Consider the following 17679-nt stretch of genomic DNA (forward strand, 5'->3'; position numbering starts at 1 on the left):
AATGAAATGGCTTCATTTGCTTTTATGACTGAATTATATGCCAATGTGCCATATTTTCTTTATCCATTCATCCATTGATGGACACTTAGTTTGATTCCGTATCTTTGCTATTGTTAATAGTGCTGTAATAAGTGAGTGAGTGTGGGTATCGCTTTGATATACTAATTTCTTTTCTTTTGAATACAGTGGGATTGCAGGGTTGTATGGTAGTTCCATTTATAGTTTTTTGAGAAATCTTCATACTGTTTTCCATAGTCATTGCATTTGTTTACATTTCCACCAAAAATGTGGGAGAGGTTCTATTTGTCCACTTCCTTGCCAGCATCTGTGGTTTTTTGTCTTTTTAGTAATAGCCATTCGACCCGGAGTAAGATGGTTTCTCATTGTGGTTTTTATTTGCATTTCCCTGATGATCAGTGATGTTGAGCATTTTTTCATGTGCCTATTGGCCACTTGTATGTATTCTTTTCAGAATTGTCCACTCACGTCCTTTGACCACTTTTTAATGGGGTTACTTTTTTATTCTTGATTAGTTTGATTTCCTTACATATTCTGAATATTAGTTCCTTACCAAATGAATAGTTTGCGCATATTTTCCCCCACAAAACAGGCTGTCTCTTCACTCTATTGTTTCCTTTGCTGTACAGAAGTTTTTAGTGTAACATAGTCTCATTTGTCTCTTTTTTGTTTTAGTTGTCTGTGCTTTTGAGTCCTTAGCCATAAAATCTTTGTCTAGACCAATGTCCTGAAGTATTTTATCTGTGTTTTCTTCTAGTAGTTTTATAGTTTTGGGTTTTAGCTTTAAGTCTTTCATCCAGCTCAAGTTGGTTTTTCATACAGTGAGAGATAGGGGTCTAGTTTTTTTCTTCTATACATGTATAGACAGTTTTCCCAGCACCATTTATTGAAGAGGGTGTCCTTTCCTCAGTGTGTGTTCTTGGGTCCTTTGCTGAAAATAAGTTGGCTTTCTGGGCTCTCTATTCTGTTCCATTGGCCTATGTGTCTATTTTCATATTAATACCATGCTGTCTTGGTTGCTATTGCCTTGTAATATATTTTGAGGTCAGGTAGTGTGATTCCTCCAGCTTTGTTCTTTCTGCTCAGGATTGTTTTGGCTATTCTGGCTTTTTAATGTTCCATATGAAAATTTTAGGATTGTTTTTTCTGTATCTGTGAAAAAATGGCATTGTTATTTTGTATCTGTATTTTGCTTTGGACCGTGTGGTCATTTTGGGATGAACAGTACCCCCAAATGTGTAACATCTACCCCAGATACCACCAGTTGAAGCTCATTATTGATTTCTAACATGTGTCATGATAAACAAACTAATAATTTCACCCACAAAAAACTCATTCTAATGCAAATTACTAAAAATATTTGTTGTTAATCAGATATAAATATAGCTGAAACCCTTACAGTAGTCCCTCTGAAGGAAGGGGCATCTGAATGGAATGGGCATTGATAAGTCCTGTAAAGTCAAATGCCCTTGAGGGCAATTGGCTAAACCTGCAGTGTGGCTTAAACCAGTCATCCGCAAATTAGAGCATGTGGGCCAAACCCAGTCTACTGCCTGCTTTTTGTAAAAGGAAGTGTGCGCAGTCTTTTCAAATGAAGTAAACATGAATATGCCATTATTGTGGAATAAAAATAATTCATTTATCTTTAAGAGCTAGGAAAGAAGGGTTATAATACATAAATAGGAAATCATCTCTGAATACATTCTGTTATCTATTCCTTTACAAAAGAAAGAAATAAAATTGGTGGGGTATTCTGTCCTCTAATTTGTAATAATTGTATATAGAAAAATTTACTCTTAGTTTTAATTGAATGAAAAGTCTAGAAGTCATGCACAGACACAAAGCTATAAAGACAAAAAAAATTCACTCCACACAACCGAGTGGATTAATCATGGATTAAATAGATTACAATAGTGCATTTATTTCCTTTAAGGCAGTGGCTGAATACTTGTCTTAAAACATAAATGATATGACAAGATGTGGCAGAATCAATCTTTTAAATAGCATACTGTATAAACCAGCTTCCTCTATTGTGTTATTCCTCTTCTTCCATGATGTTTCTTCCTTCTCTAACCTGTTACAGTTGTAACCTCTGTAACCCTTGACTGAAGCTGGTGGTTTGCTGTGTTTCCTTAATCTTGTCCGTCATATTTGTTTCTTCTAACTCCTTCATAACCTCATAATGTTAATTCAGTGTTATACTTCCGTAAGTAACATATTTTAAAATGACATGCTGCATACTTGGGAGTCTGAGGCAGAAGGATTGCTTGAGCCCAGGAATTTTGAACCCAGGAATTTGAGGAATTTGAGAGGAGCCTAGAGAGCCTAGCAAGACCCCATTTCAAAACAATACCATCTATACAAACAGTGGAATAGTCATCCAAAATATTGTGTATAGATGGCATTATGTATAGATGGCATAATGTGTATATATGTATATATACATTTCTTTCTCTTGCCTGATTTCTCTTGCCTTGATTTCTCTTGCCTGATATATATACATATATATACATATTAATATATACTTTTATTAATAGAATATATATAATTCTGTTATTAATTTTCCACATAGGATTATGCAGGCCAGGCAGGGCTTGGCCGTTGCCCACCTATATGTTTAAAATAAACAAATTTGTGAGAGTTTCAGTCCTATTATGTATTTAGTCTCAATTGGACTGGAAATCTCCAAACAATGTGCTCTTTTTTATATTCACCAAGTACTTATCAGGTTTTTGCAAAGTAGTATTCAAGACATTGTTGAATAAGGGGAGGGGAGTAGATATACAAAATTAGAAAGTACAATTCTTATATAAGCATCTTATATTCCCTATTGTTGAAAGACAAACTACAAATAAATTTAAATTTTAAATGACCAGGTCTCACAAGAACTCACTCACAATCATGAGGACAGTACCAAGGGGAGAGTACTAAACCACTCATGAGAAATCCACCCCATGATCCCATCACCTCCCACCAGCCCCATCTCTAACATTAATGATACAATTTTACTTGAGATTTGGGCAGGGAAACACATCCAAACTATATCATCTAATTTGATCATTAAACATTGTATGCATGTATCAAAATATAATATATATCCCATAAATACATATAATTATTATATGTTAATAAAAAAGAAATAAAATGAAGTCTGTGTTCTTAAATAATATGTTATTATGTCACCATTAATCTTTAAGTTACCTGAAATGGATGAAAATGTTATTAGAAAATTTACAACTACTGGATATTTGCAATTTATTTAATAAATGCTACTGAATAGTAATTCCTCAGATTGAAACATTTAGATGATTATTATGTTGTACGACTAATTTTGCATTGCCTTTGGTAGATTCTTTTCTGGACTTTGTGAATTTATATGTGGCAGTGTATGAAAATGCATGACAACATAAACTTTTTAAATCAAACTTTGAAGAGAAATGGAGATATTAACTAAAATTTGGGGGAGACAAGAAGAGATCCTATCACATGTCACACAGTTATGCTTCCTAAAATCTCTCTAGTTTTCCAAATTTCACCTAATTGTTCTTTCAACATGTTTTCATGTTATTATGAAACAATTCTTCTGAATGGAATTACTAATTTCATATTAAACCTGTAGCATATACAGTAATATTTTATGTCATAATTATAAAAGATCAAATGATTGAACTTTTTGTTACGGAAAGGGGGTTTTATTGCTGAAAGCACAGTCTTCTGAAGTAGGATCCACAGCTTTATTGGATGAGCACAAGCAACTGTGGAGACTAAGTGCTTTTTCACTTGGTTTCGCCTCTCTGAGTTACCATAAAAATGAAGCAGCATTTAAGGTCCATGTGATTTTCAATACATATCATTTCTTATTGTTTGCAACATTGTGTGTATATAGCTTAAATATATTTAAGGTCCATGTGATTTTCAATACATATCATTTCTTATTTGTTTGCAACATTGTGTGTATATAGCTTAAATATATTCTCCAGATTGGTTCTTTCTTTTTAGTTTTACATTTAAGCTACAATGTTGCTCCTGAATACTGCTCAGCAGTGATACATTTTTCTATTACTATACCAATAGGCTGAAATACTAGATTTTATTCTCTTCCATCTCATTCCCAGTCTGTAGGCTGTTGTTTCATTCTGTTGATTGTTTTTAACAATTTTTTACAACTTATATCCAGGTTATTATTTTTAAGAGGACAAGACAGATTTCCCCTGACATTTGACTGATGCTAAATATTCTTCTATACACCATGTTGTGTAGAAAGAAGAATGGTTATTCAATCACGTGTTCATTTACTGTCATTACTGAAGGCCACAGGTTTTAACACTGCTGTGGCAAAATGATTCCCATTTACTATCACCTTAAAATATGTACATATTGTTGTACAACTATACAATTGTTTCTGTAAAACAGAGTATTAGCTGCATGGAACTGTAGCACATGAATGAATTATCCACAGTATATGTTAAAAATATGCAAATCTCAATATTCTCTATTATAGCATTCAAAAATGTGTTTATTTAAAAGTTATGTTAAATATGAAAGAGTGCAGAATGTGATTCTGCTTTTAGGTACTAGTGGTTATTTAGATGTAAGAAAATCATTTAAGATATAATTAAAATAAAATCTTCGTAAAATATTCCTTAAAATTTTAATACAACACATTTAAATCATAAATATATGTGGAAAGAGTAAGAGAGATTTTAGTAATCTCTTACCTTTGTAGAATTATTGTTTTAGCATTCTATCATATTATTCATCTTATAATATATCTGTAATTTTAGATGTTGTTATCATCACCTTACAGATTATAAAACCCAGGATTACATTTTTCAAAAAAGAATGCTCAAGGTCTCATATGAAACAAAGAAAAAGTAATTCCTAGATCCAAGTAGCTTTTGATTGTGCTTTTTGATTGATGCGACAGCTGCTATACATTATATGTTACAGACAGTGCTGCTACTTGAGAATTAAAATTTGACAAAAGTAAAATATCCATGTGGAGACTAGACACCATCAGTGGGAACTTGGTTGTAAATACTATCCACTCCATTGTCACCCTGAGAGATGTTAATAGCAACTTTTATTTTGTTATCTCCCACTGCCTCCATTAAATGAGTAACTCCAACTGGGATTGGTGGATACAGAATAGAATTATTTTCTGCTTATGCTCTTCTCTATCATCCCCAAGTATTGCTTCATCATCCCAGTCTCTTGTTTGTTTCACCAGCTCACTGAGCAGAAGTCATTCTAATATGATGTTGCTTCATGCCTGCTGTGCCTTAAGAAGCAGTGCTATTCCACACAACGAACAAAGTCCTTCTCACAGGAGGAAGAGATATTTGTGAGCTTCCACAAATATCTCCATTTTCTTTATCTCAATTTCTTTATTTTAAAAATGGAGATACATAAATCAGAAAAAATCAAAGTATTGCTGAGACAGTTTAAAATAACACGTACAAAAACTGAAAGTGATAAACTGAAGGAATTTTTTAATTTTTTTGAGATAAGAATACTTTTATTAGATTTACAGATGAAATATTATTTCAATACTCAGATAAAATGTGCAATAAGAAAGAGTTGCAAAAAACACACATATTTTTTATTAAAATCTTCTATATAGGTAATTTATATAAAAATATTATTACAGTTGGAATTTTTTAAAAGTAGTCTTGCATCTCTGAACCTTGTAGCTGAAATTGCTGAAGATTCAAATATGGTATCAGTGGAGAACATATTTATTTTCCATCACTATTTTGAAAACCTTATGTAATCTACTCAACTCACTATGGCATCAACACTTTTTATTTGTTCTTTCAACATGTATATATTTATTCTTTATTATTTATTTTATTTATTATTTTATATACTTGTTATTTATTTTATACCCATTGCATAGTAACTTCCCATTTCCCTGTCTCCCCAGGCCCTGGCAACCACCATTCTACTCTTTGCTTCTATATCATACTTCAACAGTTTTTATGGTTGTCATTGTAATGAAAAGAACCATTTGATTTTCCAGGAATAGACACCTTTTCTTTCAGGAATTCTCTTTCCAGGAATATATCCTTCCTACTCAGTAAGCACCTTAAAGTTTATTAGCCCCGTTTTCCCCTGCACACACTGACAGACTATCCAGGTTTCTGTAGCTCATCTACTGACTTTCTTTTTTTTTTTTTTTTTGAGACGGAGTCTCGCTCTGTCGCCCAGGCTGGAGTGCAGTGGAGCAATCTCAGCTCACTGCAAGCTCCGCCTCCCGGGTTCACGCCATTCTCCTGCCTCAGCCTCCGGAGTAGCTGGGACTACAGGCGCCCGCCACTTCGCCCGCTAGTTTTTTTGTATTTTTTTAGTAGAGATGGGGTTTCACCGTGTTAGCCAGGATGGTCTCGATCTCCTGACCTCGTGATCCGCCCGTCTCGGCCTCCCAAAGTGCTGGGATTACAGGCTTGAGCCACCGCGCCCGGCCCTGACTTTCTTAATGGTGTCTTTTAGTATGAATTTTTAAAATTAATCAATGACGTTTAATTTAGCTATTTTTACTTTTATATAGTGCTTTTGTATCCTCTCTAAGAAATTGTTTCCTATGTCAAAATGGCAAAGATATTCTTTTACAGTGAGGATAATATAGTAACTGAAACTCACATGTTAGTGGGACTGTAAAATGGCACAACCATTTTGGAAAAACTTTATTACAGATATTTACAAATTTAACTGTTCATCTGCCATATGACCCAGAAATTCCTCTCTTTGGTATTTATCCAAGAGAAATGAAAACATATGTTCCAAAATATATTTGTACCAGAATGTCCATAATAAGTAGCTTCATTAATAATAGGTTCAAATTGAAAACAACCCAATTGCCTGTAAAGGTTAAACAAGTTTTGACACAGCCTTACAGTGGAATAGCTCTCATCAATAAAAAATAAACTTTCTGATAGACTCAACAACATGGGTGAGTCTCAAATAAACATTTTGCTGAAAAGAAACAGGACACAATTTATTTATTATTCTATGTATATGAATTTCAAGAACAGGCAAAATTAGTGTATGGTGATAAAAATCGAAAGGTTGTTGGTGATTGAGTTCATGAAGATACTTTTGGAAGTAATGGAAATATTCTGTATTTTGACTTGGGTCCGGTTTGCCTGGCTGTATACATTTAGCAACTTAAATTATATACTGAAAATCTGTGCATTTCACTTTAGGTAAATTTTATCTCAAATTTTTTTAAAGATTAATAACTAAAAAATTCAGTTTGGCCTGGAAAAAATAAAACAGAAAAATGTTAACTTTGACCTTCCCTTCTTCTGATTTTTATTTGTTTTCTTTAAACTTGTAATTTATTTTCTCCTATCTAAATCTAATCAGTCTTTAACGCCCATTTCAGTTAGCATCTCCAGGAATTACCCTAGATACAGATGTGTGCGTTCTTATAGCAATGATCAGAAATGGTTGTATCTTATAATAATTTGTGTATATGATATATCTGTAAACCTAAGTCTACATTGTTTAATGCAAATAATACACCTGTTCATTCAAGAAATATTCAAGGAATCAGGCTTTGGGATGGGTTTTGGGAAACCTAAGAAAAAAAATGTTGTCTTGGTCTTCAAGGCTATTTTTGTTTTGAATGAATTTGTTTACTGAATGAATCCATTATTAGAGTTTATTCATATTCATGGCTGGGCACAGTGGCTCATGCCTGTAATCTTAGCACTTTGGAAGGCCAAGGTGGGAGAATCGCTTGTGTCTGGGAGTTCAAGATCAGCCTGGGCACATGGCAAAACCCCGTCTCTACTAAAAATACAAAAATTAGCTGAGCATGGTGATGCATGCCTCTGGTCTCAACTACACAGGAGGCTGAGGTGGGGGAATCACCTGAGCCCAAGCTGCAGTGGGCCATGATGGCACCACTGCACTCCAGCCTAGGCAACAGACTAAGACCCTGTCTCAAAAATTTTTTTAACTTAATCTACAACACCCATTCAACAAATATGGTAGTAATATCTACCACATTCAATGAAGCATTCTCAGGCAGTACGGATTACAATGATGATAAATAAAACATGGCTCATAACTTCAAAGAGCTTAACATGAAAGCCAAACAATTAAATAAGTAAGTTTTCAAAATACAGTCAGATAGTTACAAAAAGCCAAACGAGTTTAAAGGAATCAAACTAGAAAAAGGCTCTTAGTGAGAGAGACTTTTAAGTTGAGACTCAAAGAAAGAATAGGGGGCAGTTGTTAGGTTGAACCATATAAAATTGCTGAGATGCCACCATTTTTGCAAAATTAGTGATGACATGTGGCTCAATCTAACACCCGTGAGAAGAGTGTTAGTTCAGTTCCAGTAAAGCTGAAACTTAGATTGAGAGTTGAAACTGGAGCAATGGGCCAGGCATGCTGGCTCACACCTGTAATCCCAGCACTTTGGGAAGCCAAGGCAGGTGGATCAGTTGAGCCCAGGAGTTCAACACCAGCCTGGGCAATATGGCGAAACCCCATCTCCACAAAAGGTACAAAAATTAGCCAGGCATGGTGACACACACTGTAGTCCCAGCTCCTCAGGAGGCTGAGGCAGGAGGGAGGATTGTTTAAGCCCGTATATTAGTCTGTTCTTGCATTGCTGTGAAGAAATACCTGAGACCAGGTAATATATAAAGAAAAGAGGTTTAATTGGATCACAGTTCAGCAGGCTGTACAGGAAGCATAATGACTTCTATTTCTGGGAAGATCCCAGGAAGCTGAAAATCATGGTGGAAGGCAAAGAGGGGAATCGGCTCAAGAGAGAGCTGGTGGAAAGAGGTGCTACACGCTTGTAAACAACCAGATCTCATGACAACTCACTCACTATCGTGAGAACAGCACAAAGGGGATGGTGTTAAACCATGCATGAGAAACACCTCAATGATCTAAGCACGTCCCACCAGTTCCCACCTCCAACACTAAGGATTACAATTCAGTGTGAGATTTTATGGGGACACAGATCCAAACCATATCAGCCTGGGGATCAAGACAGCAGTGAGTTGTGTTCATGCCACTGCACTCCAGCCTGAGTGACAAAGTGAGACTTTGTCTAAAAAAGAGAGAGAGAAAGAAATTGGAGTAATGTTCAGGGTAAAATTATGGATATGTCAGCCACCATTTTAGGATGACAATGACAAGAAGCAAACATTAAGAATAAAAGAAATGGCCGGGCGCGGTGGCTCAAGCCTGTAATCCCAGCACTTTGGGAGGCCGAGACGGGCGGATCACAAGGTCAGGAGATCGAGACCATCCTGACTAACACGGTGAAATCCCGTCTCTACTAAAAACCATACAAAAAATTAGCCGGGCGTGGTGGCGGGCGCCTGTAGTCCCAGCTACTCGGGAGGCTGAGGCAGGAGAATGGCGTAAACCCAGGAGGAGGAGCTTGCAGTGAGCTGGGATCTGGTCACTGCACTCCAGCCTGGGCTACAGAGTGAGACTCCGTCTCAAAAAATAAAATAAAATAAAATAAAATAAAATAAAGAAAAACACTAAAACATCTATACCTAAAGTAGGAAATGATGACTATAATCTCCACTGTATTTTGGCCCTAAAATATATTATGCTTGATATTAGGCGGGGGCCACTGCAACTGTGTAGGAGAGAGGTTACTGAACAGAGTATCAGGAATCCTATTACCAGTTCTAGCTGTATAGCTATTTGTCAGCTGGATGCCCTTATGTTAATGTACATGGTGGCAATGGGAAGCACTGTATACTTCACCAGAAAAATATTAAAGTTATGTCTGAAAATCTAGGGTTCACACCCAAGCTAATTCATTCACAAGAATTAAGAATTTGTTCTGATTAGTATGCTAGTATTAACAGTACTGTATATAATATGCGCTATATTAAAATATTTCCAAGAAAATAACCTGATATTTGCACAAATCTACAGAAATAATTTTTAAAACATTTTGTTAGTGTTAAATGTTTTCTGAATGCTATGAAATTCAGAAATATAGTTGCCATTTTACAATAATATTTAATTTACAATATACCTCTAGTATTTTTCAGTGATCTTTTGTAAACTTAATAAATATTTGATTTGTATTTATTACACAAAGCACCTCAATTTATAAATTTCTTTTTTTTTTTTTTTTTTTTTGAGACGGAGTCTCGCTCTGTCGCCCAGCCTGGAGCGCAGTGGCCAGATCTCAGCTCACTGCAAGCTCCGCCTCCCGGGTTTACACCATTCTCCTGCCTCAGCCTCCCGAGTAGCTGGAACTACAGGCGCCCGCCACCTCGCCCAGCTAGTTTTTTTGTATTTTTTAGTAGAGACGGGGTTTCACCGTGTTAGCCAGGATGGTCTCGATCTTCTGACCTCGTAATCCGCCCGTCTCGGCCTCCCAAAGTGCTGGGATTACAGGCTTGAGCCACCGCGCCCGGCCAATTTATAAATTTCAAGGTCTGTTCCTCTTTATGAAACCCATCCTAACAGCCAATAATACTGTCATGAAATGTATTCGTATAGTCCAGTGTACATTTTTAGTTCACTAAGTTGTCATTTCCTCCCGTCAGCATTCAGTTGTCATTTATTAAAGGCTTACAAGCTGAGTGCACAGAGCCAGAGGGCCTAGGTGACTTCAAGATACTAGCTTTAACGTTTTTAGAGCCTTGACAAAGATGAGGGGTGTCAGGTTTCTTCAGATTAGTGAATTTCCCACTGAATACATCAATACAGAATAACACAGGAAGACAGGAAATATGAGCTTCTCAATAATGGATTCTGTTTATTTGTTGTCATGTGGTCCAGAATTAGCCACTGTATCATAAAAATTATTTTGAGCTGAAGACACTTAGGTTCCGGAAATCTTTTATCTGCCTAAAAGCAAAGCCGCCCAAAAGAACCCAAAGAACTCAATTATTATGAATTCCCTCCCTGGGAGCAACTCTAATCCCCTCTCCTGGAACAACTGGTCTTGGAGATAAGTCAGCAGCACATCTACACCGACATTGTCACAAGACTATCATATCTCTCATCTATTTTCCTAATGGCCCATTTATCTTTCCAAAAAGGGACTTTTTTTTTCCAGTAAGTGTCCTTTCTTCCCCCTTTTAAGAAGTCATTTGTTTTCTTGTAAATGCCTGCAATCTTCCTGCAATCTTCACCTACTAAGATGATATATAAGTTCAAAATTTCTACAGCCCCTTTGAGTTACTCATCACTGAGCACTCCCATGTGTATGTATGTTGCACACGTATATATTATCTCTGTCTTTTTTCTTGCTAATCTGATTTTTGTCCGTTTAATTCATGGGACCCTGGTGACTGAATCTGAGAGGGTAGAGAATAACTATTTTCTTTCCTACAGTTGATTGTCAGCTATTTGACTTAACTGCTTCTAATCCACTTTAGAATGGTAGATAGATTCAGAATGCACCACTATCATCAAGCTACTGTAATATCCCTGATGTTCAGACTTTCCTTAAGGTATATTTCTTTCTTCCCCTCGGTCTTGCTCCTCACCTCTCCTCTTAATGATTGTGTTTTTCACAATCCATGGAAGGTTAGTTGTTCATGTAGTGAGGACATTTTTTAATGTAAGCACACAGACACACACACACATAAGTTACATTCAGCAAATGTTCTCATTTGGTGAAAAAGATATAACTCAAGTTTCAAAATCTTTATAACATCTGAAGAGTAAGCTTAATGAAATTCATAGTTATAGATATTCCAGGAATATTTGTTGGAGGAACTAATTTTTAAAATGATAAATGTGGCAATTAATTTTTGAAAAATAAAAACGCCTTATTAATAAAAATAAATAATATTCTACTGGAATATTGAGAAGATAGTTTCCAGTCACTTTAAAGATAGTTATAAAATGGACATTTCTGTATGACAAAAGCCAGAGTCAATAAGAAACAACCTGGTTTTTATGTAAAAATATAAAACCTTAAATTTATGAATATCTGAATTTAATGTACGATAAGTGCATCAAATGATTTTGATAAAATACTTGATCAGTGTGCCAGTTAGTCATTTAAAATGACTCCATTTTAGGAGAATACAGGGTGAATTGGGTTTCTGGAGGCACCATGCATGTTTCATTCTAGGTGAATGCTCCCTAGGGTTACATAACAGGGGCCTCTGCCTACCTTGCAGGAAACTGGACTGGACAGGAAAGCACCCACACAGGAAGAACAGAGGCTCACTAACTTATCTGGCAAAATTGCTTTAAGGCAAAATGAAGTCAATCAAAATTAAAATAAAAGAAATTATTTAGAACTAGATGAATAATTAATTAAAAGGACAGTAGAATTGGGGTTAGAACTGTGTGGAATAAGAATTGCCAATTACTTCATAAAAGTATACACTATTTGAATATTTTATACTGTGTTACTATTTTATAATCTCACTTCATTTCATTTTACTTCAGCTAATATTACTAATATACACATCATTTCAAATGAGCACTATCAGGTTTCCTTTCAATATCATCAAACACCAGCATAACAATTTAAATTTTTATATTGCTATAGAGTTGAAAAAATAATTATACACTATCATCTTAATAATATCCACAGTAGCCTAATGACCTGGGTGAATGTGTGTTATCTCTGTTTTAAATATCTTGCCTCAGGTCATCCAGCTATGATATGTGGACCTGGAATCCATTTTGGTACACAGATCATTAAAAAGTGATAAAAACAATTTGTTGAATTTATGGTTTTGCAAATCTTGGCTAAAATAGACATAAAGTCTTGGCTAAAAAGAACACTCAAAGGACTTATTTGAGGTATTATAATAATGCTATATGTGGGTGTGGGTGGACATCAGTATATAAAATTTAGCTTTAAATCAGCAGCCAAACAAATTCCCTTTTCTATGAAACTTTTGCTTGGTTAGATTTTACCATATTTTAAATTTCATGAATAAATTCATGCTTTTTAAACAACTGTTCATCTTTGAAATAAATAAAAACTGAACCGACTTTAAATATTAAGTCTAAAGCCTGGACATTAGCACTACACAACCTATGCATGTAACAAAATTGCACTTGTACCTCATAAATTCATGCAAATAAAAAATCTTCAATTTATATCTTGCCTTTGAATAACAAGAAAACAAAACCTAGATTTAGTTTGAGAATTATTTTACAATTATCTGGGATTTTTTAAATATTGAGATATAGACAGCTGAAAGTGCAGATACAAATTCAAAACAATGGAATGGAAGATTAGAAAGCAGGGTTTGCAAGGCAGAATAGTGGAATAGACCTTTTGTGATATTATGCTGCAGATATAATGTCGATAAAGGTCTAAATTCACTGTTGCCATGGAGACCTTTGTGCCTGTCGAAAACCTTTTCTTTTTTAAAATAGTGACCACTTAGCTTGCATCTTTTTTTGCTTTCTCTTAAACTGTCTGCCAATACAAACAGAAATAAATCTATGTTAATTCAGTATCCTGACTTTTTGCAGCTATTCCTCCACTACCTTTGTGATTTTTTTTTTAAGCTCATCTATAGTTTGTTTTAGCCATAGTGCTGAGAGGGAGGAGCAGACAGGTAACGATGCATGGAACTGAATCCACAATAACCTGGGGAAGGAGGGAAAAGTGACCTTTCCTCTATATGACCAGTCAATTTGTTTGCTTAGAATATAGTTTTGAAGTATTAAAGAACTATTTATTTGGAGATAGCAAAGAGGAAATAAGTGAAAACTAAACGTATTTATTTTTTCAATGCTTTTATTACTAATGTTGTTTATATGATGATTTTAGCTAATTTTAAAACTTTGAGTTCAGAGTTACATGTAGAAAACACATAATGGTTTATTTCTGGCCTCACAGTTGTTAGTTCACTTTATTCAGTGACTCAAGTATTGATAGAGCAAAAGCCAAATAACCAAACTGAACACAGGAAAAAAAAAAAAACAGTGTTGATAATCTATGTACCATTTCCCCATTTCCCATGTGCCAGTTTTATCAACAAACATTTGTAGTCTTTTGTTTGTTTGTTTGTTTTTGTTTTTGTTTTTAGACAGGGTCTCACTCTGTCACCCAGGCTGGAGTGCAATGGCACGACCTTGGCTCACTGCAGCCTCTACCTTCCGGGCTCAGGTGATTCTCCCACCTCAACCTCCCAAATAGGCTAGTTTTTTTGGTATTTTCAGTACAGATAGGGTTTCGTCATGTTACCCAGGCTGGTCTCAAACTTCTGAACTCAAGCAATCTACCTGCCTCAGTCTCCCAAGTGCTGGAATTACAGACATGAGCCACTGTGCCTGGCCAAACACTTATAATTATTTAATAACTATTTTTAGTAAAACTCAGTGTGTTATAATCATTGAATGTGATGATTATGCATGAAAGCATAAGATTACTCATGGTTAAACAGCAATTTATAATTTAGTAAGAAGAGTCGATTGTGAGACTTTCTATCATTCAGTGCACAATTAACCCCACCCAGAAAGAAGTTGTTCATGGAAAGTAAAGACATAAAAGTTATCCTAACTACTGTCACTATGTAAAGTAAACATAAAAATTTAATATTTTGGACAGCTAACTTGCTGCATTGCATTCCTTTCTTATAGAAATTTAGTTCTCAGTGATCAGCTTTATACCATAACTAGAACTAGAATTCATAATTATACGTTTTGATCATTCTAAATTGTATAGGTATAATCCAATAATTATACAAAACTTTTATCATCCAAATGTTTCCAGATTACTTTTATTCAGATAATTTATTGAGAGAAGAATTGAACAAAATGTACGGTTACTTCATAGATTTCAATAGTCTCACCACTGTAGTTAAGAAGTTATTTGTGATGTTCAGCAGATTGAAGAAACAAATTGATTTCAGAAAGCTATTTAATAAGATAACTCTGTATCTATGTGAATTATATACTAGATTGTTAGATATTTGTAAGGTAGGTGTATATTATAGAATTGGGAATGAAGTAAGATGAAGTGCCTCTGAAAGTCTTTAGGTTTCAATTTTTAAACTTAGAGTGTTCTCAAATGGATAATAATAATGACACAGAATGATTTTCAACTTAATTATGACAATCAAAAGATAACATTTCTCCACAATGATTATTATTTGAAATTTGAATGATTTTGTAACTCCGATGCTAACTGCAAATAATGACCATATAGAGCTACAGAAATTATTTATTTTATCAAAAATATTGTTGCACATAAATTAATATTTTAATTGCCTAGCCATGGATATGTTTTATTTTAAAAAGCTAACAAAGGAAGGCTTAAATATACCGTGGGGCACATCTTACTAAATATTTCATTTCAATTCATTAAGACATAAAGTTTTATGTTAATCATAGATTTTATTTTTAAAGTAAGCCTCAATAATATAGATTGAGAATAATTATTAAAGAAAACTTTAACATTTGGAAGTGTTCTTCTATACTGAACATTATTTAATTATATTGCCTAAATGTAAGAGTAAGACTGTGGAGCTTCATTTCGGGGAAATGGTGTCTAGGAACTCACATTTTCTGAAACATCAAGTAATGGATGCAATATTAAATATTCAAACTATATGATATATGTATGTGATCCAATGAAGGGTAAATGTTAATTACAGTCATCCTTCTCTATCCATGGGTTCTGCATCTGTGGATTCAACCAACTAGAGATTGAAAATATTCAGGAAAAAAGAGATGCTTGTGTCTGTATTGAACAGGTACATACTTATTTCTTGTCATTATTCACTAAACAATACAGTATAACAATGATTTACATTGCACTTATATGGTTTTAGATATTACAATGGTCTAGAGATTATTTAAAGTATACAGGAGAATGTGAGTTGGCTCACAAATATTATGTCATTTTATATCAGAGACTTCAGCATCTGAAGACTTTGGTATCCACAGGTGAGAGGGGCATCCTGGAATCAATCAATCCCCTGTGGATACTGAGTGACAACTGTATTTCTAAGTTTCATTTTTTTATACAAGTATTTATTTTTATTTTATTTTATTTGGGACAAGATCTCACTCTGTCGCCCAGGCTGGAATGCAATGGCGCGATCTCGGCTCACTGCAACCTCCACCTCCGGGGCTCCAGCGATCCTCCCACCTCAGCCACCCGAGTAGCTGGGACTACAGACATGCACCACCATGCCTGGCTAATTTTTATATTTTTTGTAGAGATGGGATTTCATCATGTTGCCCCAGACTGGCCTCCAAGACCTAAGTTCAAGCGATCCAATTGCCTTGACCTCCCAAAATGCTAGGATTACAGGCCTGAGCCAACCTCCCACCTGGCCTATACAAGTATTTATATCATATTAAGTGAGTCATTCAGATGGCATTCTAAAAGGCAAACAGAAATTCAAAAAAAAAAATTAATTTGAACAATATCCTTTCTGGGGCATTATACTCATAAATTTTATATACACAATTAATAGAAAATGATGTTTAACATCACTAATTATTAGAAAAATGCAAACTAAAATCACAATGAAATATCACCCCACCCCAGTTAGAACGGTTATTATTAAAAAGACAAAATAACAGATGCTGGTGAGAATGCAGAGAAAAAGGAACTCTTCTACACTGTTGGTGGAATGTAAATTAGTACAGCCATTATGGAGAACAGTATGGAGGTTTCTCAATTGAAAATAGAACTATCATATGATCCAGCAATGTCACTACTGAATATATATCCAAAATAAATGAAAGCAGTATGTCGAAAAGATATTTGTACTCTCGCGTTTATTGCAGCACTATTTGCGATAGCCAAGATATGGAATCAACTTAAGTGTCCATCAACAGATGAATAGATAAAGAAAACATAGTATATATACACAATGGAATATTATTCAGCCATAAAAGAAGGAAATCCTGTCAATGCAACATGAATGAACCTGGAGAACATTATGCTAAGTGAAGTAAGCCCAGCACAGAAAGACAAAAACCACATGTTCTCACTCATGTATAAAATCTGAACAAGGTGATCTCATAGAAGTAGAGAGTAAAATGATGGTTACTAAAGGCTGGCGTGGTTAGCAGGGAGGGAAGGATTGGGAGATGTTGATCAAAAAATACACAATTACAGTTAGATAGGAGGAATAATTCAAGAGCTCTATTGAACAACAAAGTGGTTATAGTTAATGACAATATGTAGTATTCTGGAAAATTGCAAATAGAGTGTATGTTTAGTGCTCTCATCACAAAAATGATAAGTATATGATGTAATACATCCATTAATTAGCTAGATTTAACCATTCTACAATGTCTATATACTTCAAAGCATCATGTTGTACATGATAAATACATACAATGTTATTTGTCGATTTTAAAAAATTTAAAAATCATTTTCAAAAGAGAAAATCTTCCTGTGTACATTATTACAATGTACATGCTAATTTTGACAGTAATTTTTCTTTCTGCGTGATTATATCAAACTTCTGCACTTTTTTCAAAAAACTGTATGAGTTCAAAATGTAAAGTTAGAGAAATACACTTAAAAGAGGAAAAAAAGGAAAAAAAATTGAAAATGACTTTGTACATCAATTGTACCTACAAAAAAATTATATATATGCATTCAATGCATATTTATTGAGCAACTGTTTAGGTGTTTGGAATATATCAGTGATGAAAACACACAAAAATTCCTATCCTCATGGATCTTAAATTCTAACAGCATACGAGGCA

This window comes from Trachypithecus francoisi, unplaced genomic scaffold (genome assembly GCF_009764315.1).
Source record: "Trachypithecus francoisi isolate TF-2019V2 unplaced genomic scaffold, Tfra_2.0 Lachesis_group6, whole genome shotgun sequence".
Lineage (NCBI taxonomy): Eukaryota > Metazoa > Chordata > Mammalia > Primates > Cercopithecidae > Trachypithecus > Trachypithecus francoisi.